This window comes from Lepidochelys kempii, chromosome 1 (genome assembly GCF_965140285.1).
Source record: "Lepidochelys kempii isolate rLepKem1 chromosome 1, rLepKem1.hap1, whole genome shotgun sequence".
Lineage (NCBI taxonomy): Eukaryota > Metazoa > Chordata > Testudines > Cheloniidae > Lepidochelys > Lepidochelys kempii.
In genome coordinates, this window is record NC_136380.1 from 113,681,511 (window position 1) to 113,703,908 (window position 22,398).

Consider the following 22,398-nt stretch of genomic DNA (forward strand, 5'->3'; position numbering starts at 1 on the left):
CACTCATAATCTGCATTTGGGAGAGGTACATCCTTTAAATCCGGACGGCTGGAGTACTGGACATCTATGATCTCTAAACAATCATGTTTCTGTTCCTCTGTTTCTGGCAAGAGAGTGGCTGGGTTAAGGGAGGGGCAAGGCTGTAAGGTGACTTCAGAGTTCTCTAACAGCTTAGCCTGGTACCGAGCAATCCGAGCCTGGGTGAGCCAAAGCCCTCCCTTTGCATCCAATAAGGCTCGGACCATATGGGGAGTATAGATTTGCATAACCCCTCCCAATGTTAGCTTCTCGGCTTCCTCAAGCAATAGGGCAGTAGCTGCGGGCCCGTAAACATGCCGGCCAACCCTTTGCAACCTGATCCAATTGCTTAGAAAAATAAGCCACAGGACGCTTCCATGCTCCTAACAGCTGTGTAAGCACTCCTAGGGCCATCCCCCTTCGTTCATGTACATACAACTGAAACGGCTTAGAGAGATCCGGCAGGCCCAGAGCCGGGGCTTCCATCAATTTTCTTTTCAGGATTTTAAATGCCCTGTCAGCCTCTGGAGTCCAATAGAAGGGGTCATGATCTGCTTCTTTTACACAGTCGTACAGGGGTTTAGCCCACAGTCCAAACTCTGGGATCCATATCCTGCAAAAGCCTGCCATACCCGGAAATGCCCTGAGCCGCTCACAATTATTTGGAGAGGAACTTGACAGATAGATTCCTTTCTTTTTTTTCGCTTGAACGCTGACGCTCCCCTTGCCTTAGCTGTAACCTGATCCCTCTCCACCTCAGACAACAAGGTTCTCAGGAGGATATTACAGTCGTCTCAATCGGCTTGTGACTACTGAGGCACCCCTCAAAGACTGAAATAAACCTGCTTGCGTTCGTTGAGAATTCCCCAGCCTGTGTTTTAAAAGCTGCTAAGTCTATTGGATTGAATGGCACATGGGTGTAAACTTGCATAGTGGTAGCCTGACGTCCATCTGCCCCTGGGCAAGCCACAACAGTCTCGGTAAGCAAAGGATAGAGTCCCACCGAGGGGGCAATCTCCGTAACCCGAGGCATCCTACCCTTATACGGTGGGAGTGTGGGGGCCGAAGGGGACACCGGCTCTGCCATTACAGTGGGGGTGGGGGTCTGGGGACTAACATTAGCTGCTACCGAACCAGTCGGAGTCAGATTACAGTGCTGTAAAATATCTGGTCAAGTACATAAAGTCAGAAACAAATGCGCATACATATGTTCATTCCATTTACCCATTCACTGACAAAACAAAACTAATTGGAGGATCGTGTTGTAATTAATTGACCCTCCTGGTGGCCACCACTCCTGGTCCTCTAGTTGATATTGAGGCCAGTCAACTGTACAGAATCGTTTTAATTGGCTCTTAGTCATCGGATCCACACCAAATACCTTCCAGTTTGCTAGAATGCACTCTAGGGGCGTACACCGTGCCCTAACCTCTGAGCTCTGTCCCTGTCCCATACCTACAGGGTAACTCTGGGCGTCCCCAGGTTCCAACAGAGCATATAATCCGGATTTCAAAAGGATCCTACCTTATCCAAGGGACCGGTTCTTCACCGCCGTCCTGCAGCTGCTCCTCCCCCACGTCTAAGGGACCGGTTCTTCACCGCCGTCCACAACAGCTTCTCCACTATATGAGTGCGTTGCACCGTTGTGCCTTCTGGGGTCGATCAAATTGCGTCTCCTCCGAGGCCCCCGATGAACTCACCGGTGCGCGCTGGGCGTCGGTTCTCGCCGCAATCCTCGACCTCCAGGAGGGGTCTGGGCAAGGCTAAATTGCAGCCTCGTCGCCCACCCAGGGACGCCAAAAGCTGTTGCCGGCACCCAGTGCTGAGAGGCTGAACAACAGCTTGAGTGGTTCGTTACCCGGTGTGCTACACCCAATACTCACAACGGGGTGGAGAAGCAGAAAAGTTTATTTGCAGCTGCAAAAAGGTACAGGGAGAATAAAATCTCAAATCCTGCACAACAGAGCAGGAAGTTACACAGGCTTTTATACATCCTTTTTTCCCAGCATACTTATCCAATAGCAAGCTGCCCCAAGTATCCATATAGCCAGCCAATCCAGTTCCCAGCTAGTTCCCTGATTCTCTGTATCATTTGTTAAACTATACATAAAGCTGCTTTATTCAGCATTGTTCTTCCATATCTCCCCTGTTTGGCCTTGCTTAGTTTCAGGCAGTCTGACTCTGCAACATACTGTTGCAGATTCTCAGCATAACTGCTGTGTGGGCCTCCAGGCGGGGGGGGCCAAGGACACTTGGGCCTAGCACGCAGAGCTGCTGCGAGTGCCTCCAGGCAGGGGGGGGGCAAGGACACCGGGGCCTAGTGCGAGGGGGCTTCATCGACACTCGTGGTCTTCCATCCCCTCGAGTTACCTAGTGGCCATGCCCCAGTGTTCCCAACAATAGCTTATAAGAAATCAGCATTAGAGACCTGGATAGTTATCACTTTTTCTAGCCCACATGCAGATTTCTCCATTAAAGCTAATTGTACATCCAATTATTGAAGAAAAACTGGAATGTATACATTCAATAAAAATTCAAAATTACTGGTGGTATAACATGCTCCCTTATGTGGTCTTAAAGAGATATAAAAACAAGGGTCTTAGGCCTTACAATGCACCAGAAATGAGTGAATATATTTTAGTGGCTTGATAACTTGGTTCATAAAGTGATTCCATGAGCTCTTCCAGGAACTTTTATATAAAAATAAATGTCATGCTTGCAGGATGATTACAAAAATAGTCAGTTTATCTACAAGATGGAGCAATGCAGAGGTGAAAGTAAGCCGGTACGCCCCAGTACGGCGTACCGGTAAGAGCCGGTGCACCATACTGGGGCAGCCCGGCTTCCCCAGGTGGCAATTTAAAGGGCTTGGGGCTCCCAGCAGTGGCTGGAGCCCCAGGCCCTTTAAATTGCCTCCAGAGCCCTGCTGCTGGAGCCCTGGGGTAGCGGCTGCAGGGCTTCGGGGGCTATTTAAAGGGCTGGGGGGTAGAAAAGAGGAGCCCTGGGCCCTTTAAATAGCCCCCAGAGCCCCGGGCTGCTGCTGCTACCCCGGTGGGGGAGGGGCACTTACCTTACAGGGTGGGCTGGGGCTGGCTCTGAACCCCTCAACCCCACCCCTTCTGCCCTAGGCCCCGCCCCTTCCGCGGGCCAGAGCTGGCCCCAGAGTACCGGTAAGTCACTGGACTTACTTTCACCCCTGGAGCAATGTTCATACTTAAACAGATACTGACATTTTGTGCAAAATCAACAAGATGAGGGGGGGCTGATCTCATCTTTGTTCTCTTTCCTCAAAACACTCAAAGTTTATCAGTGTGCAGCATCTATCTTTCATATAAACTTGTCCAGGACAAAAATGGTTTTGAAAAGTCTGGTCCTAAGCTCCCTGGAACAAAGGTGAGTCCATTATTCTGCGATGCATTAATAAAATCTCCAGTGAGCTCAGCCAGAGAAGTGCTAAAAAGAATCTTGTCTGTTTCTCCAACTTAACATTTTAACTATATTTGGAATATGAAGATTTTAATATCTTTTGCTAGAATATTTTTGTGACCACACCACCCTGCCATGTGTTCTTTTTACTTACTTAAACACATATAAACCGTATCAAACACATGTACACCTTCACACAGGATTAAAGGAGAGCACAATATATATACTGTCTGAAATTGGCATCTGCTTTGTCAGATGACTACTAGAACTATAAAAGTGAGAAAAGTTCTGGCAGTTACTAATAGTGGCAAGAAAGGCAAAGATGAAGACAAGAATACAAAACCCATAAGAGTCAACCTAGCAACATATACACTTTACACAAAATTCTAATAGATAGGAAGACTGCAGGTATGGAAGCAGGATAAATGAATGATTGCAGTAAGAAAAATTTCAGGAGCAAACAGAGGTGATGGTAATAAATTAGCGCAACTCTTTCTGGAAGGAAAATGCTTATTGGGATCCTAATTTTCATGCTACTATGAAAGTTTGGAATATCAAATAATTAATCTAAAAGTAATATAACTAGATGATCCTTCTCCCGAGCTAAAAAATAAAATAAAATAATAATAGTATACCAGTATAAAGTACTGGATGTTTTATAGAAATGGTAATAATAAGAAAAAGTACCAGTACATAAAGTAATGTACCAAAGAACAAAACTAAGAGAGATAAAGAGAATTATTTGGTGAAGCAAATAATTTCACAATAGCAAGTACAGAAATACCGACAGACAGGAAGGGACAAGGAATAGCGAAGGGTGAAAAAATTATAATGTGTGTAACTCTAAAACCGTACAGACCAACGAAGACACAGAAATAGTGAAACTCCAAACTCAGACAGAAACACAGGGTTTTGTGCAAGACAGCATAGTAAGCACCTAATGATCTCTAGTTCCGGTGCTTTAACGGAGGTCCAGCATTAAAGAGCTTTAACAGCCATACCTAGCATCTGACCCCGCCTCATTGGTGTCAATGGCGAAACTCCAGTTGACTTCAGTGATGCAAGAGCAGGCCTCTTAAAGCTCTTTAGCTAATTCAAACTAAACACAACTTAGCTATGATGTCCCACTCTACGCTTGTGTCTGGCTCTTTAGGCTTCCCCAAGTTCCACCCCCATTCATAGTTATCTAAAATCACTTTTCTGAAACCCTCTGTTATCTGAAAATTTATATCTATCCAAGTACAAATATGGCTCTCATCACCATAATATCAGGGTGCCTGAGGAGCACGAGGATATTGTTTTGGATAACAGAGTTTCAGATAAAACGTTTCAGAATAGCAGCCGTGTTAGTCTGTATCCGCAAAAAGAAAAGGAGGACTTGTGGCACCTTAAAGACTAACAAATTTATTGAGCATAAGCTTTCATGAGCTACATGCTTATCAGATGCATGTAGTGGAAAATGCAGTGGGGTGATTTTATATAGACAGAGAACATGAAACAATGGGTGTTACCAGACACACTGTAACCAGAGTGATCAGGTAAGGTGAGCTATTACCAGCAGGAGCAGATAAAATGTGATTCAGATAATTGAGTTTCTATTGCATTTGAAAACAGCCATTGATAAAATTGCTTGAGATTAGCTTCCTCTTAAGGTTTTTTTCATAGATTTGAAGGCCAGAGGGGAACAATGTGATAATCTGGTCTGAACCGCTGCATAATACAGACCATAGCACTGCTCTGAAATAATTCCTCTTTGAACAAGAGTGGAGCTTTTAGAAAAACATCCTATCTTCATTTAAATTGCCAGTGATGGAGACTCCCCACAGCCTTTGGTAAATTATTCCAATGGTTAATTACCCTCACTATTAAAACATTTGAGCTGTAGAGATTCAGAGTAAAAAGATGGGAATGGAAAAGTAACTAGTGATATGCAAGAAAAACTATGCAACTTTCATAAGTGTGTGTTAAAGTAGAGAAGGTTCTCTCTCAGCAACAATACTGAGTTTTTACTATTTTTACAGTAGTCCCCATAAGTTCTGCATTCTAGGAAAGGAATGGTAATTTATTACATGTGTTAATTAAGGACAGTTTTGTAGGATTAGAAATGGGTTGTTAATCTAATATACACTGGGCAATAGAAACAGAGTACCATTAGTGTTGAGAATTTAGGGATAAGCTAATAACTATACTTTTTTCCTGATGTGTTTGCTGCCCTCCACCAAGAATGATGTGATGCTGAAAATTAGAGGAATGTTTGAAATCTTTGACTAGGCTGACCCAGGTGTGTTACAATTTGGAAAGGGTACTCAGACATGCAGTGTTTTGCTCACCCTTAGTTGACTGGTTGAGTTCATAGGCACATACAAACCTCAGAGTTCTGAAGGAGTCTGGAAGAGACACTAGCCTGGAAAACTGGGAGGACTTCTGACAGGTAGATGGTCTTTTCTTGAATGAGTCCTGATCCTCTTCGCTGTTGTAAACGCTTCCCAATCCCTAGCATATATTCATTATGCAAGCTACGTCCCAAATATTGTTCCTCAGTCCTAATCAAAAGCATGAAACAAGTGAAAGGAAAAAGAGTGGTCACAAAGTTTGGGGTAAGAACCTGTGAAGTGGAGAAGCAGGTGGGTTAGTAGCCAGGAGGCAGGTAGGTAGTGGGAGGGAGTTGGCTGTCGAGGAACGGTGGATTGTATTGCACCAGAATTAGGCAGCTACTTCTGAAACATCTGATGTATTGTTCAGAGGAAGAGGCAGAGTCAGAAGCAAAGTATCAGTATACTCCTATTTAATGCTCAGTTAACCTGTGCACCAAATGAGGCACATGTGGCAGGAGGAAGCTTTGCTCAGATCCACCTTAGGTGTTCTGGAGCCAGGGAAGAAAAGCTCCAAAGGGGCACTGACAAGGAGGCCCATTGTCTGTACTGGTGGAGGGTCACCCACAGAAGTGCCGCTCCTATGTACTTAGGAGTTCTGCCACTGAGGAAAGTGCAGATTTCACTTCAGTTGTATTCTTGTTGCTTCTCTTCTCTCCATCCCCATTAAACACTGTTTTGCATTGCAATGGATGCCACAATTTTTTGGACAAAGAGAGGGCTTGAAGGTTTTTGTATTGTAGAAAGAAGGGAGAATTTTTTCTACTGAAAAAGGAGAAAGGACCCACATGGTCAAGGGCCCTCTTTATGGTACTTTGAGTTATAAGCCCTGAATTCCAACAATGGGGAATTTCTAGTTTCAGGATGCCTAGCACAAAAGGCAGTGTAGGCTGATTGATAAAGGCAGGCCTGAGGGACTTATTTGGTTATTGACTACCTTGAAAAAACACAAAATAGTGCTGCTCAGAATGGTGATTATTTATATTGCGGTATCACCCAAAATGTGCGAGGCATTGTACAGACCCACAAGAGGAGGTGGCTGCTGCCCCAAAGAGCTCAGAACTCTAAGACAAAGACAAATAATAAAACTTGAGGCTATGTAAGGTTACAGTGTGGAGTTTCTTTATACCACCCTTGCCATAGCTATCCTTTCCCTTTCCCTGTCCAAGTGTACCCACTCTGTCCTTGGTGTCCCAAAGCATCCCCCTTCCACCATGCAGTTCAGTGTGGGAACCAGCGGGGGAAGATCCTTAGGCACAATAACCAGCAGAAGATATTTTGTTCACATGCACTGAACTAAAGGGGGAGTTCAGGTCACTTGTAGAAAGCACATGTAGTATGTGTCCTAATTATACTCTATAGTTTCCACAGCTTGAAAAATTACCCGTAATAATGATTTCTATTTTTCCCAAGAATATTATAAATAACCCTTTGTTATTTTTTCCATTAGTCTTGTCGCTAAGCTAAATGAAATAAACACACTTGGAAAAAGGTTGTTTCCCATCTCCCCCCTGCATAGTTCCTTTCCCCAGTGCCCTCTGCTGCCCGTCATGGTTCAATCCTGCACTCCTCTTTTCGTCTGTAGTAGTGTAAGCACAGCCCCCTTCTTTGCTCTCTGAGAGCTACAGTTCTCAGCTGTGGCTCCCAGCTCAGGCCCTATCGTTCGTCTGCTCAGCTCAGCAGGGGAACAGAGCTGGGATTCAACTGCCTATAGCTGACAGCGGCAGCTGGGGCAGGGTGCCACTGAGCAGTCAGAAGGTCAGACAGCACTGTTTCTCATCCCAGGGCTTTGGCAAGGACTAGCGCCAAGCAGAATGGAACTGTTAAGCCAGTGACAATCCCAGCCAGGCTGGGTACTGGCAGCTAGGAGCTTTTCTTCTCTGCATGTGAATGTGCAGCCATTAGTGGTACTCCTGGGGAGTCACTGCTTCTTAGGAGTGACAACCACTTTATTTAAAAGGATCCTTAAAAATATAAAATGATCTTGAATGACAATTACAGACCAACTCACAAACAGGGGGCTGACAAGGTGAGGCAAGTGATGCTGCCATATGCACACAAGTTTCTGATGCCAACAAATGCACATGCACGTTTTGGATGTTATCCTAGCCCATGAGTTTGGTGCTCAGCCCAGCTGCTGAGCTTTTCAATTTAATGCAGTAGAAACCTAATCTTACGAACCTGGAATTTACAAAACTCCATTGGAGCTGAAATGCTTTTGAAATTCCCCTGCCCAAGAAATATTCTTCACTGAACCACCCAGCGCTGCCAAATTTCGATATTAGGTGTTGGATATAAATGGAGGTACTTGTAACACTAAGCTATTCTTCTTTATCGGACTTACCTGCATTTGGGATTAACTGTATGGCTGGCCAGAAAAACAACATTTCTATTCAGCAAAAAAAGTTTGAGGCTTCAAAATTTGTTTGTTCCAATGTGGAATTGTAGTGGAGTGGTTACCCTGCTCTGGCCCTGAAGGGGTTAAAACAGCCCTGGGAGAGGGCTGCCCTGGGGAGCCAATAGTAAAAGCAGCCCTGGAGAGGGCTGTGGCTGGGGGAAGAGGATTGAGAACAGCTGTGGGAAGCTGAGTGAGTAGCTGACCACAGCTGGGGCCAGCTCAATCAGGGCCCAGCTGGCCTTTATAAGAGGGCTATAGTGGGTCAGAAGTAGGGGAGTGTCACTCTAGCTCTGGAGTGGGAAGGGCTAGCTGCCTACAAGGAAAGTACCTAAAGTGGAGTAGTGCTGGGGAAGGTAAAAGGGAGCTGGGAGCTGGGGGTACTGCTGGGGCAGAACCCTGAAGTTAAAGGGTACCAGGGTCCAGGAGAGACATGGGGCCTGAGACACTGGCCAGTAGGGAGCGCTCCAAAGCTGAAAAGAGCCAATTCCCAGATCACCAGCAGGAAGTGCCATGCCGGTGAGGCTTTGCTACAGAAATGAAACCATAACCTTGTGAATTTTTTTTTGTAAAAAACATATATAAGAGAGAGAGAACACGAGACACACATCCACCCAGCCTAGCCAATAGCTCAGGGGTGACTGTATTCACCTGTGATGGGTGAGACCAGGTTCAAAATCCCTGCTCTGCCTGACTGGGAGCAAGAGCTTGAATCTGGGTCTGCCTCCCTAGCCACTGGGCTAGTAGGGGATGGTCTCTCTCTTCCCCTCTGGAAATTCCATCCTAGAGCAGAGCAATTTTAATCAAAACTGGTATGTTTCCATGCAAAGTTTTGGTTTCAACAAAATGACATTTTGGACCCCCCACAAAAATTTGAACTGAAAAATTCCCAACCAGCTTTAATTAATTGCACTAAAATCTATTTGTTATGTTAATAAAATGTATTTTTAAACAAGCGTTGGCACATTATTTCATATTTCCCAATCGTAGGAACACATGGTTTTGCAAATGTTTTTCAGTAGCCTCCTGAGAGCTACATAAAAATGTGGGTTCTTGTATTATAGCTCATGTTCTGGCTCTCCATGCCTGTTATCAAACAGGCAAAGAAATCTTTAAGTGAATTATGCACATATAAACAAGAGTAAAAAAACTGAAAGTAGTATATAAGTGTATAAATAGTCATGGGATGAATTGGAAAAGAGCAGGTGTCAGATCTGTGTAGGATAACTGGTTGGCTTTTCTAATCCTTTGGTACACCTCTAGGTGGTGCAGGTGAGTTTCCATAGAAAGAAAGCCCCTTTTCCATTCACTGTAGTTTTCAAAACTCTGAAGCTAAAGAGAAAGCAGCAAAGGAAAAGTTATTGGAAAGTCCTCTGAGACGGCAAGTGCACGGACAGCAGAAGGTTTATACTGCACCCCAGCACACTGGACTGGATCTGTGGATACTTGTGACAAATTCTCCACAAATGTAGCATGTGACATCTGGCTGAGAATGACCCTTGCCACCTGTGAAAACTCTTGCCTTATTTGGATTGGATATTGCTAGAGCTTTATTCACAGACAGATCTCCTGGCTGGATTTTGGTTTTGTTACTTACATCTGCATCAGGTACGATTTTTTTACAATACGTTTTCTCTCTCTTTTTAAAAACTAGATACTGTTCCAAGGCAGAAACGCAACTGTCATGGGATAAGTCAAGAAATATTTCTGAACAGTGTGTCGTTATTAGGTTTAGTTTGAACAAGCACTACCTTTCATTGTGCATCTTTGCTTAGGGCATTAATGTGAAAAGCTTATCTTTGTTATTTCTGCACACATTAGAAAGTAAACTAAGTGCTTGCTTAGTTGCACATTTCATTAAAGAAGCAAAGTTTCCTTGTGTTAAGCTTGTTTCAGATATGTTGATTAGTGAAAGTATCAATGCACCCATTAGCCCCCAAACTTCTTTGGAGGTGTTCAGCATAGTGTGACTTCATTTGAGAGGAAGAATACAGTACTTTGTCTGGATTGTTATTTCACAACCCAGCATACAAATGTAGCCTCTACACCTTACAGTATTTCTATACCATTCTGAACAAAGAATGTTACTGCAAGACTTCAATGCACCACCTGGGGATGAGGCTGAATGAATGTGGGGAATTATGTACCTGTAAATACAAGTTTATGAGCATGCTGAGTTTTGTTTCCAGCAGAGAGGTTCCTCAGTCCTGCTAAAATAGAGTACTGTGGAGCCCAAGTCCTGTACTGAAGACCAAACCATGGTACTGTACCAGACCCATGAGCATACTGGTTAGCCACTAACTGTTGTAGTAGATTAGAAAAATGCAAGGGAATTCTTGTGTACTAAAGGGGAAATTTAGTTTTAATTTTTGCAGATTCTGGATCTTTGGAAATTGGATGAACGGGTGCTGGATATCATTTGAGTCCCATGTTCTGTAAGATAAAGGGCCAGATCCTCAGCTGGTGTAAACTGGTGTCACTCCATAAGTCAGTTGTGCTACACCAATTTACACCACCGAAGTGAATGGAACTGTGTTGATCTACAGCAGCTGGGGATCTGACCCAGAGTGTCAGTTTTTATGCCAAAGAAAAAGTACAGTACCAGGGCTTAATCTTACAATTGTCACTACCTGGAACAAGAGCTACTGGACTGGACCTAATGGTGCTAGTCCCCCTTCTCTCCAAAAGAAGAAAAAAAAATAGTGATGGATGTTGTAGTATCCAGCTAGAAATATGTCCATGTCAGAGATATGGATAGGGGCCAAATAATGAAATATCATAAAATTTAGAAAGGACATTGGCTTTACTGGACAAGAGGAATTCAGTTCAAATCACTAATATCAGGCTGACATATGCAATTTCTTTCTCTTGGCTATCATGAATGCAGTTTAAAGTCAAAAGCAACTTTGGTTTTGGAATAATCCATTTAATAAAGCCATCAAGAAAAAAATTATTAAATGTTAATGTTTGTAATTATTCCCTCTAGGACATCTACATTTACACTTTAGGGTACATAGTTAAATTACTTCTGGCAACAGTCTGTTTGGCTGCAAACTGTGTTCAATGGGCCAAATTCTGATCTGAGTTAAACTGGCATAAATCAGAATAATTCTTCAGTGGAATTGATTTACAGATAGTTTAAAATCAGAATTTGGTCCATATTTTTTCACAGGAATACAATGTGGTTGTTATTCACCATAAATGATTTAGTTGGGGTTGGTCCTGCTTTAAGCAGGGGATTGCACTAGATGCACCTCCTGAAGTCTCTTCTAACCCTAATCTTGTATGATTCTGTGATAAAGAACTCTGACATCAGCAGAAGAATCAAAGGAGGCTGTGGCCAAGGAACTCCACTGGGTTTTCTTTGTGGAAGGTGGGAAAATCTTTCCATAAATGTAATGTTGTTTTTTAAAACAGCTGGATTAAAAAATACATGATCTCTTCATTTTAATGTCAGTTTATGAGGGATGATATTCACTTTCAGGGAATTACACTATATTACTTGAAGCAGAAGTAAAATCACTACAAATACTGAGTCAAATGGTTGCACCATAAGGATATACACATTCCATCTGAGAATTACTTCATTTAAGTTATCAGTTTCACATTTATGTCTGGGAGGATTCGAATAATTTGAAATAGACCATGGCTTCTAACTAAACTAGTACAGCACTGACAGGTAAATGGTCCAAACCTAGCTTTTGAAAAAACAGAATATTCTTTCAGAGGTAAGACAGTCAATGAAGATAATACTTTTCTTGTGTTGTCATCCTTAGAGGACTTTCATCCTTGGAGGACTTTCCCCTTCTAATATCTTCAGTAGACAATTTTCCTTTAACCAAGCCAGGATGGAATTGGGATTCAGATTGTATCTGCGTTGCTCCTTTGATCAGCTAAAAGGTTGTGAAACAGCAATATAAGCTACTGCCTATGGCTGAATGATCACACAGGGTCCAGTTAAACCAAACCAGGCAAGGGTCCTTTGCAAGAATTAGGAGTACCATTTTGTATTAAATGCCTAAATATTCATTGGACCAGAGAGACTATATAACAATATCCCTGGTACAATGAATACTTCAGTATTTTATACACAGTAGAACAGCTTCAACAGGAGAGTCTCATATTAAAATACCTGCTAGCTAAGTGGTTAGCGCCCCCTCACCAGGGCAGTGAGCAGACCAGGCTTCAAATCCCTGCTTCCCATCAGGGGGATTTGAACCAGATTTCTTTTGGGATGATAATGTGCTTTATAAATTGAAACGGTGAAATAAAAGCAGCCATGTTTCAGCTCCTTTCCAAACAGGAAAATCTGCACTACAGTGGTAGGGCGAAATACTATTTTCAAACTTGTAAGTGGGTATATTAGAAACAACAAACAAAAGACTAACCGACTATTTTAAGGCATTAGCTAATATCACCTTTTTAAGAAGTTGTTTGATGTTTTCTCTAAAGGATTTGGCTTTCAGAATCTCTAGAGAGAGGCAGGCACACCTCTCCCACGTTGGTGCTTGTGACTGCTACTTTTTCAACTGTCAAAAAGTGGAGTTTTTGAGATTAGTTTAGAATTCAGACCCTTCATCCATCCATTTATTTCCATGGGCTCTATATTACCGCCCAGTACAATAGTATTTGAGCACCTTCCATGTCAAATCAAGAGCAATAGTGAAATCCTGAGCAGACTTCTTGGAGTCTCTGGCATGTCTCCCTTTTCAGGGTGAAAACTCTGCTTGGGATAGGATTTTTGGTATAGACTTTAGATTGGTAGAGGGTTAGGTAGAAGAGGGTGTCTGTGTTGTGCAATTAGTTTGGTAGAAAGGCTTTTTCAAAGAGGAAGGTTTTGCAGCGTTTCCTAAAGATTCTGGATTTACCTGATCTCCTCTGGCAATAACTAGAGCTCTTCCATCAGGAGCAGGGGGACATAAGAGAAGAGGATTTTAGAATCCTGGCCCCTGCCTCACAGCAGCCACAGAGAAGTGCAATATCCCAATCTTCTCTTCTGTGTAGCCTAGGTTGGCTGCAGTTGAGTTGCGTGTGGTCTTACCTAGCATGCCTCACGCATGACATTAGGAAGACGTTGATGAACCCACACACCACAGAGCTGGCCCAGCAGCACCTGTGATAAGGGCCTGAGGAGTGAACTGTTTCTAAAGAATACTTGCTGGGTAGGGTCTGAGGTGGAGGTGTCCACTGGGGCCAAGGAGCTGGAAATTGATCTGTTTTTGTGGGGCCCTGAAATTTTGATGGATGCAGGCCTCGTTTAGTCTTAATGACACTTAAACTAAACTTCTTCATTTTACTCCCAGTTATTTCTGCTCCGAATCTAGACTGTTCATCCTTTTCAGTCTGATCCTTCAATGAAAATGTCACTGGCATAAAAGTGCACTGAATCAGGCCCTAACAAGATACAATTGGGTATCCTTTCTAGCTAAGTCTTTGACCTCTCATGGGCAAAATCTGCTAATGACATGGATCCTCCTCCTCCAGACACTGTGCTAACAACCTCTGATTTATTGACTTGGAACTAGGACTTGGTACTGACAACTGATTGGCTGGACTTGAGACTAAACCTAAACAAGCTATTTCGTTATAAGGCACACAGGAAAGATTTGACTTCTGACTCCTTTGTCCTGTACATTGTGCCAAAAGAGCTTTTAATTATGGCAATACAGGGTGATCTTCCCTCTTCTCCTTCCAATAGGCCCAATATCTCACAAAAAGATAATCAGTTAAATAGGACAGAACTAAGATAGATGGAAACTAAAATAAAATGAAAGGTCTGATATTTGAGAGAGGCATTTTAATACTTTAGGAAATGCTAGCAGTGTTCTTTTGTAAAATATCTGATACAGGATGCACCCTTTTTTCTTTTAATTGTACATATAGTCCACTGTCTGGGAGATGAAGAGGATGAGCTGTGCTATCATAACTTACTAGATGATAAACAGGTGTTCTAGAAAGACTGGCTTTTGTCACTGGAGGACATGAGGCAAATACGCTCTGCATCGAGCATCCTGGAGGGAGGAAGGGAGAGAGGACGGAGAATTTCAGATAGAATGAGGATGAAATTGATGGACTTGTTAAAAAAGCCAAGTAGTAGACATTAGACTGTTTCATATAGTCAGAAATAGTTACTGTATGATCTTGATCCATCATAAAAAAGATTTAGGATGAGCATTTAACATTGGGCTAACTTTGTTCCCATTGAAGTCAACAAGAATTTTATCACTGACTTCAATGAGAACAGAATTAGGTCAATGCTGAGCATTTTGAAAACCTTACCCTTAAAGTGTAGCTACAAGAGTACTAAGATGCGACCAGGAATGCCTCATCTTTGTGTGACTTGAAATTTTGCCACTTCCTTTTCTTCACATATAGTTAGCTGGTGATCACCTGAGTATTCAACGGTACAAAGTTTCCCATTTCAAAAAAAAAAAAGAAAAAAAAAGGGAGGTAGCCCCAGCTTTTAACTGGATGGAAAGTGAGATTGGGAAAGGCAAAACTAAGTCTCTGAACATCACAAGGCATATTTATTTTATATCATTCAAATATAATTTTCCTTTGAAAAGTGTTTTCCTTTCACAGCTTCAGTGCAGAAAAAGGATGTTAATACATTGCCAATTAGGGCTGTGTGTGTGTGTGTGTGTGTGTGTAAGTAAAAGTATGATGATTTTGAACCTATGTCTAAGGCTACAATTTTTTTCATGGGGGTCATGGAAGTCATGGAATCGGTGACTTCCAGCAACCTCTGTGAATTCAGCCCCAGCGGCTGGAGCTGCAGGGTACCCCCATCCCCTCCTCCGGCAGCCGCAGGCAGTAGGGAGTACCCCTGAAGCTCCGAGCTGCCGCGGGCAGCAGGGGGGCTCCCAAAGCTCCGAGCGGGCCCTCACAGATGTCCAGCCTCTGCAGGCAATGTGGGAACCCTGCAGCTGATCTCCCCATTTTGTCATGGATATTTTTAGTAAAAGTGACAGACAGGTCATAGAATCATAGAATATCAGGGTTGGAAGGGACCTCAGCAGGTCATCTAGTCCAACCTCCTGCTCAAAGCAGGACCTATCCCCAATTAAATCATCCTAGCCAGGGCTTTGTCAAGCCTGACCTTAAAAACCTCTAAGGAAGGAGATTCTACCACCTCCCTAGGTAACACATTCCAGTGTTTCACCACCCTCTTAGTGAAAAAGCTTTTCCTAGTATCCAACCTAAACCTCCGCCACTGCAACTTGAGACCATTACTCCTTGTCCTGTCCTCTTCTACCACTGAGAATAGTCTAGAAACATCCTCTCTGGAACCACCTCTCAGGTAGTTGAAAGCAGCTATCAAATCCCCCCTCATTCTTCTCTTCTGCAGACTAAACAATCCCAGTTCCCTCAGCCTCTCCTCATAAGTCATGTGTTCCAGACCCCTAATCATTTTTGTTGCCCTTCCCTGGACTCTCTCCAATTTATCCACATCCTTCTTGCAGTGTGGGGCCCAAAACTGGACACAGTACTCCAGATGAGGCCTCACCAATGTCGAATAGAGGGGGACGATAACGTCCCTCGATCTGCTCACTATGCCCCTACTTATACATCCCAAAATGCCATTTGCCTTCTTGGCAACAAGGGCACACTGCCGACTCATATCCAGCTTCTCGTCCACTGTCACCCCTAGGTCCTTTTCCGCAGAACTGCTGCCTAGCCATTCGGTCCCTAGTCTGTAGCCCTGCACTTATCCTTATTGAACCTCAGATTTCTTTTGGCCCAATCCTCCAATTTGTCTAGGTCCTTCTGTAACCTATCCCTCCCCTCCAGCGTATCTACCACTCCTCCCAGTTTAGTATCATCCGCAAATTTGCTGAGAGTGCAATCCACACCATCCTCCAGATCATTTATGAAGATATTGAACAAAACCGGCCCCAGGACCAACCCCTGGGGCACTCCACTTGATACTGGCTGCCAACTAGACATGGAGCCATTGATCACTACCCGTTGAGCCTGACAATCTAGCCAGCTTTCTACCCACCTTATAGTGCATTCATCCAGCCCATACTTCCTTAACTTGCTGACAAGAATACTGTGGGAGACTGTGTCAAAAGCTTTGCTAAAGTCAAGAAACAATACATCCACTGCTTTCCCTTCATCCACAGAACCAGTAATCTCATCATAAGTAGGTCACAGGCTTCCATGAATTTTTCTTTATTGCCTGTGACCTATTGTGACTTTTACTAAAAATATCCGTGACAAATCTTAGCCTTACCTATGACTGTTTCACCTGCACTCTGCCCACTAATCCATCTCCACCAGAACAACGGTAAAGCTAAAAGTGAGTCTTAATTCAGTGGAAAAGGGAAAGTCCCAAATTTCCAATAGGATACACAGCAATTGCTTCTAGCCATAAGAGGTCCTGCAATAATCACATATATAGGTACACACACACACACACTTTCTATAATTAAAAGAAGTTTCTAATATTTACTTTTTCCCCCCCTCTCCATTCAAGGCCTATACAGGCAGACTCATGGCAGTTAAGTGAGCCCAGCTTTATTGGTAGAGGGATCTGAAAAATAGCAAAAATTCAATTCTCTAAAATATTTCCAGAATAGTTTTTTCTGTAAAATGAGTGGCATATGCAGAAAATACAGACTCTTTGGCACACATTTAAGAGGATGTGCATAACTCACTCATAGCTTCGCTACTCATGAGGAATATGGTTTTCCCAGACTCCTGCTGATAATATGCTTTATAGTCTACTGTGTGTGTTCTCTTTCTCTCTCTCTCTCTCCCTCTCACACACTGAGTATGTCCCTACACTCATGCTAGAAGGAACTTACATTTAATTTTTCCTTGAACTATTTCTAGGCTATTCTTTACATATTCAAGTAAAACTTCCATTGATCTCAGTGGGAGATTTACCTGCATATGGAGTGAAAGATCTGGCCCCTTGGGAGTAACTAAACCATTTTCCATTAGTTTGTCTGCTGGTATGATAGGGTTCCTTAATAAATGGTTGCAGCCAGCACCTTTTATGTTGTCTAATAGAGATCAGATTGCATATTTTGTGAAGCTGAGCCAGAGGCACTGCTCTTCTTAGCTAAAGATGGGGGTTGTTAAGTTGATTTGGGCCTGAAATGCAAGCAGATAATTCTCATCTCTTTTGTTGTTGCTAATGAACACATTATACCTGACTGAAAGAATATAACCTAAAGGGCAAAAAATAGTTATGTATCGGAAGCTTTGAGATGGGCTGGGGGTAAAAAAAGTTGACTTATGAAATAAGATTAAAGCAATTAAAGGATAATGCTCATACTTAATTTTCCTCCGTAGATGAAATTTTTCATGCAGTGACAGCACCAAAACCTTTTCAAGTTTTATAGCTATTTCACATTTGGCAGAAATAACAGGAAACCAGCTGTAGCAAACCAGAACTGTTGTAAGCATATTCAGTAATAAAAAAAAAGATTAAAAGAAATTAAATGTTAACTTAAAATGAAAGCTTTGAAGATGTGAAGAGCAGGAGGTGTGGCTTTACTTGTTCGTTTTTTTACCTACCAAATTCTAGAACAGGCAGCGCTGACTCAAAAAGGTTGATTATTTCAACAGAAGGAATGTGAAGTACACTGACTGATCCAGCAAAGCATATAAACACTCAGATAATTTTAAGCATGTGAGTAGTCCCCTAGATGCCAATAGGACTACCCATGCTTAAAAACTTGGCTGGCTCAGGACCTGTACCTTTAAAGGGAAGGAGGCTCCCTCTCTAACTGTTGCAGGGACAGTGCACTGTATGAAATATGTGGGTCTTATCACACTGCAGTCTCTCATGGAGTCTTATATTTGTTCTTTTCCATATGCTGAAATGAGACATCCAGACTGAAATAATGTATTTTTGCTCTGTGTATGAAAAATACAAAAAGTATCCTTTCACTGAAATTCAGCCCATAGATTAATTAAGTCATGGCTTAAATTCTGAGAGATGTGCTGACTTCAGTGGGGTTGCAGGCATTCAGCAGCTCTCAGGACCCGGCCCCATACTATATTGCACTCTACAGTGCTTTGAAATGCAAGGGGTACTAAAAGCGCTAAAAATATTGATAATGGCAACATACCAATTATCAAACAGGAGAGCTAGTCAAAAAACTAAACATTCGCAAAATTGTTCATGAAAATTTTATCAAAATGTGTTGAAATTTCAATTACAAGCTCCGAAATAATCACGTTATTTTGTAATGTTGATATCAATGGCAGTTTCTCATTTGGCTCCAGGACAATATATGGATCTAATTTTAGAGGATAAGATAACATTTCTATCGACCAAAAACCAAAGATGTCATGGGATCTGTAATGTCCTTTCATTACTAATGTCTCCATAAAATTCCAGTCAGACACCCAGTTTTTCCAGTTTTCAGGACAGGTTTTGGGGGAGGTGGTTTTAAAGTGCCAGGCTGATGAGACATTTAAAGGTTTCTTGCAAAGAGTTTCAATGTTGGGTTGCTCCCTTCACTGCCTCCCAGTTTAGAAATCTGCTCCGCCTCCACAGCATCAACCACTGAATTTACATATCTCCACTTTTCTTTGTGTATATCAACTTCTGTGGTCATTAAGATGGGAATGCAAGAAGAACAAAGCAGCATAATGGTAAGAGATGACATCACAATACCCTCACCTTATAAATCTTAGTAACAAGGAATCCCCCATAGGAAAAATTGTGCCAGGAATAGCACAGAGTTAGCAATCTCATATACAGCAGCTGACTAACCTAGTAACTGTGAGGAAGCCATAGTTCTAGATGTAAGGCAGTCTGAACAGGATTCATACTTGTGGCATTTTGATTTGGCAGAAATGATGTAAAACTTACCGGTTAGAAAGTCTTTGTGAAGCACTGTTGTGCTAATTCATTGTTGGTATTGTGATAAATTTACATGGAGCAAGCTGGTGGGATTATTGTCTTCTTTAGAGGTTAAAGCAGTTTCTGTTTTGACTCAAATTTAATAGTATATATACATTTTCATGTGTGGTTGCATATCCTGAACATACTATACACAACATATCTTTCTGCTTTAAATGTACTTTAGTATATTTCCAAAATACTGTGGCTTGTTAACCCAGTCATTCCGCTCATGTGTACTTAGGAGACAGTCAAGTGTTTCACAGAATTACATATAAGTGGCAAAATTATTACTTAAAGGAAACTTTTAATATAGCACAACAATTAAGAAGGGCCTGAGCTAACATCTAAAATGTACTGCACAGAAATATATGTATTTTTCTATGTGCAACTCTTTTTCACTCAGTTTTAAAACATAAATAAAAAGGAACAATGAAAGAGGGAGGTAATCCTCTTGTATATTTTCTTCAAGTCCCCTTTTAAAACAAAAATTCTTGGAAAGACTACAGTTGTTCCATTATGGTTGCCATATGGTCCTTGATTTCATGGAAATCTGTGTCAGCTTCTGTTAACTACAGAAGCTAATTTTATATAGCTGATCTTATGTTTTTTCTTTTGTTTTAGTTTTTTGCTTATTGTCAGTTTAGTTGCACATAGCTGTAGATGGGGGAAAGCTCCTACGTTCTGAATATTATTTTTAATTACAAAAAGGGTTTCCCTCTAACTTTTTCACCTTTTTTTCCTGTATTTTTTCCTATATTCTCATCAGGAAATTCGAGCTGGATGTGTGCATAGCACCTAGCACAATTGGTGGCCTGATTGGGGCTTTTAGGTGCTAAGAAAATACAAAAAAGTAACAGTATTATAAGACTTACTGTGTTGCAGATCATCTAGTGTATTCCCCTACCACTGCAGGATAGTCTGTTACAGAATATTTGGTAGAGCTTTGTCCAGTCTAGTTTGTTAGGGCTGGTTGAAAAGTGGAAAAACCCAAAGTAGTTAGAATTATTTTCATTTTTTTAAATAAAAAAGTGCACTCAACTTATATCACCTATCCAAGCCTAACATTGCCTCTTAATTCAATTTGCATAACGATATATAAAAGTCGAAACAACAAATGACTAGCAGATTATTGAAAATGGAATTGCTGAATGAAGCCTACATTTTAGCAACTTTAACTTTGCCTCCTTATATTTCCATAAATATATGTAAAGTTAAGAAGAACCTACTATTAGAAGGTTGTAAAATTCCATTTCCTTACTAAGGGTATAATTTCCAATGTTTTATATACCTCTAACATACACTACACTATTACTTATTAAAAAAACTGTATACATATTAGTTGTTAAACACAACCAAATGTACCAATTATATAAACATAAAAGACCATATATTTGATACATTCCAAATCCCTAGCGCTAAAATTTCCTGCTTCATTCATAAAAGGAATCTTGCTACTCCTTCAATACATGGACTGAGAGGAAAATTTGCTAATCGACCCTGAGATTAAACTAGTATGGAAGTCTTTAGTTCTTATTCAGCTAAATAGCATATTTGTCTGTTTATATTCAACAATATATTTTTAATTGTTTCAGAATACAACAAAGGGGAATACAGTAGTTGAGTTTGGTGGGAAGACACAACTTGCATGTAGTGATAAGTGATGAAAGAGTGAAAGTGAAGAATGTGGCATGAATGAAGTGGCTACATCCCGTAACTGTTCATTTCTAGACTTCCACATTTCTGAGGTAGAAGAATTTTATGGAAATGATGATACATTTTATTGGCATTAAGCAAACTATGATCTTCATTTTTACCCTAAACTATTTGGCTTTTAGAGATTTTTTCCACCTTTACTCATGTAGAATAATACCTTACTCCATATGTAGGCCTACAGATTTCAATGGCTGGTATGACTCAGTGAGTAAAGGTGGAAAAATCTGTCTTGAGTTTCTTGTTGACTAATATTATCTCTCTGTTAAAGAGCTTTGATTGTCTTATTAGGTCCATATGTTTTGTATATCTGCGTCCTGCTTCTGGAGCTTTCCATCAGAAGGATGCACATGTAGGAAAAAAATAGACTTCAGTATTTCAGCTGAAATACAACTTTATGCATGTAACAGTCTGAGCACAGGAGATGCTTTAATAAAATGGCCCTCTGCAAACCAACCGAGGTTAGTCACATTTCTTTACAATCCTAAAGATGCATCATCTCAAGATGCCAATAACAGGTATGGTGGTATAAAGCTGTTCATAGTGGGGTGTCTGAAACCAATAAGTCATGACATGACAGGTTGTTAGTTTCCTATTATCTGCCCATGAACAAAGTGCTAACATACAGCTTGTTAGCAACGATCAAAACTAGCACACATTGGTGTGTCTAACTTTGATGTCATTAACCTTAACAGAAAAATAACTCATTTATCAATACCTTCATTGGTATCATTAAAAGATCATTTAATTAAAACCATAAATGTCACTTGCAGTCAGAGATGTGATATACAAATTTGGCGTTGAGGAGCATACATAGATTTATGTAGATGAGGAACAAACCACAGCCAAGCCAGCAAAAATTCAGCCTGCAAAATAGCTCACATCACGTGTGTACAAACGCAAGCATGAAGCTATTACTAACTACAAAATGCTTTATGCCATGTAGTTGTAGCTGTGTTGATCCCACAGTATTAGAGAGACAAGGTGGGTGCATACTTTGCCCACCTTTTCTCTACAAAGGTTTGCCATTTTAAACACTTTCCCACTTGTGTTTGTTTTCCCAGTAGGATTAGCTTTTGTATTTCAACAGCTGAAGCACCTCAGGAAAATGGCCTAGGGGGCTTCCTGCACTGTGTGACATTTTGTGGTTCACCAGTTGTTTTATATTTGACAGCTGTATTTTCCAGACCTTTTCTTTTTATGGTCTTTGCTTTCCTTTAATCAACTATTCATTTGGGGAAATAGTATTATATTGTGTAGTTTTGCTGTTTAGTGCACATTCAGTTTCTTTGCTATTAATGCTACTCTTTCCATAGTTACACAAGGCTGTACTTACTCAGAGCCAAACCATCCCTTTTGGGGAGTGCCTGACCATGGGCTAAAACACAGTGGAGGTAAAAAAAACAGGTAAAAGTGGCCAGTGTGGGCGAGATGTGGGGGAGATGAATGGAACTGGCATCACATCTCTCCCTTTGCTATGAAGAGGGAAGGGGATAATGGGGGGATGGGAGGAGGGGGCTGCTCACCAAAGCATCATCATCCCCCTGAAGGATTTTAGATGCAAGATTGCATTGACATTATCAGCAGCACTTGTGCAGAAACTTCCTCAG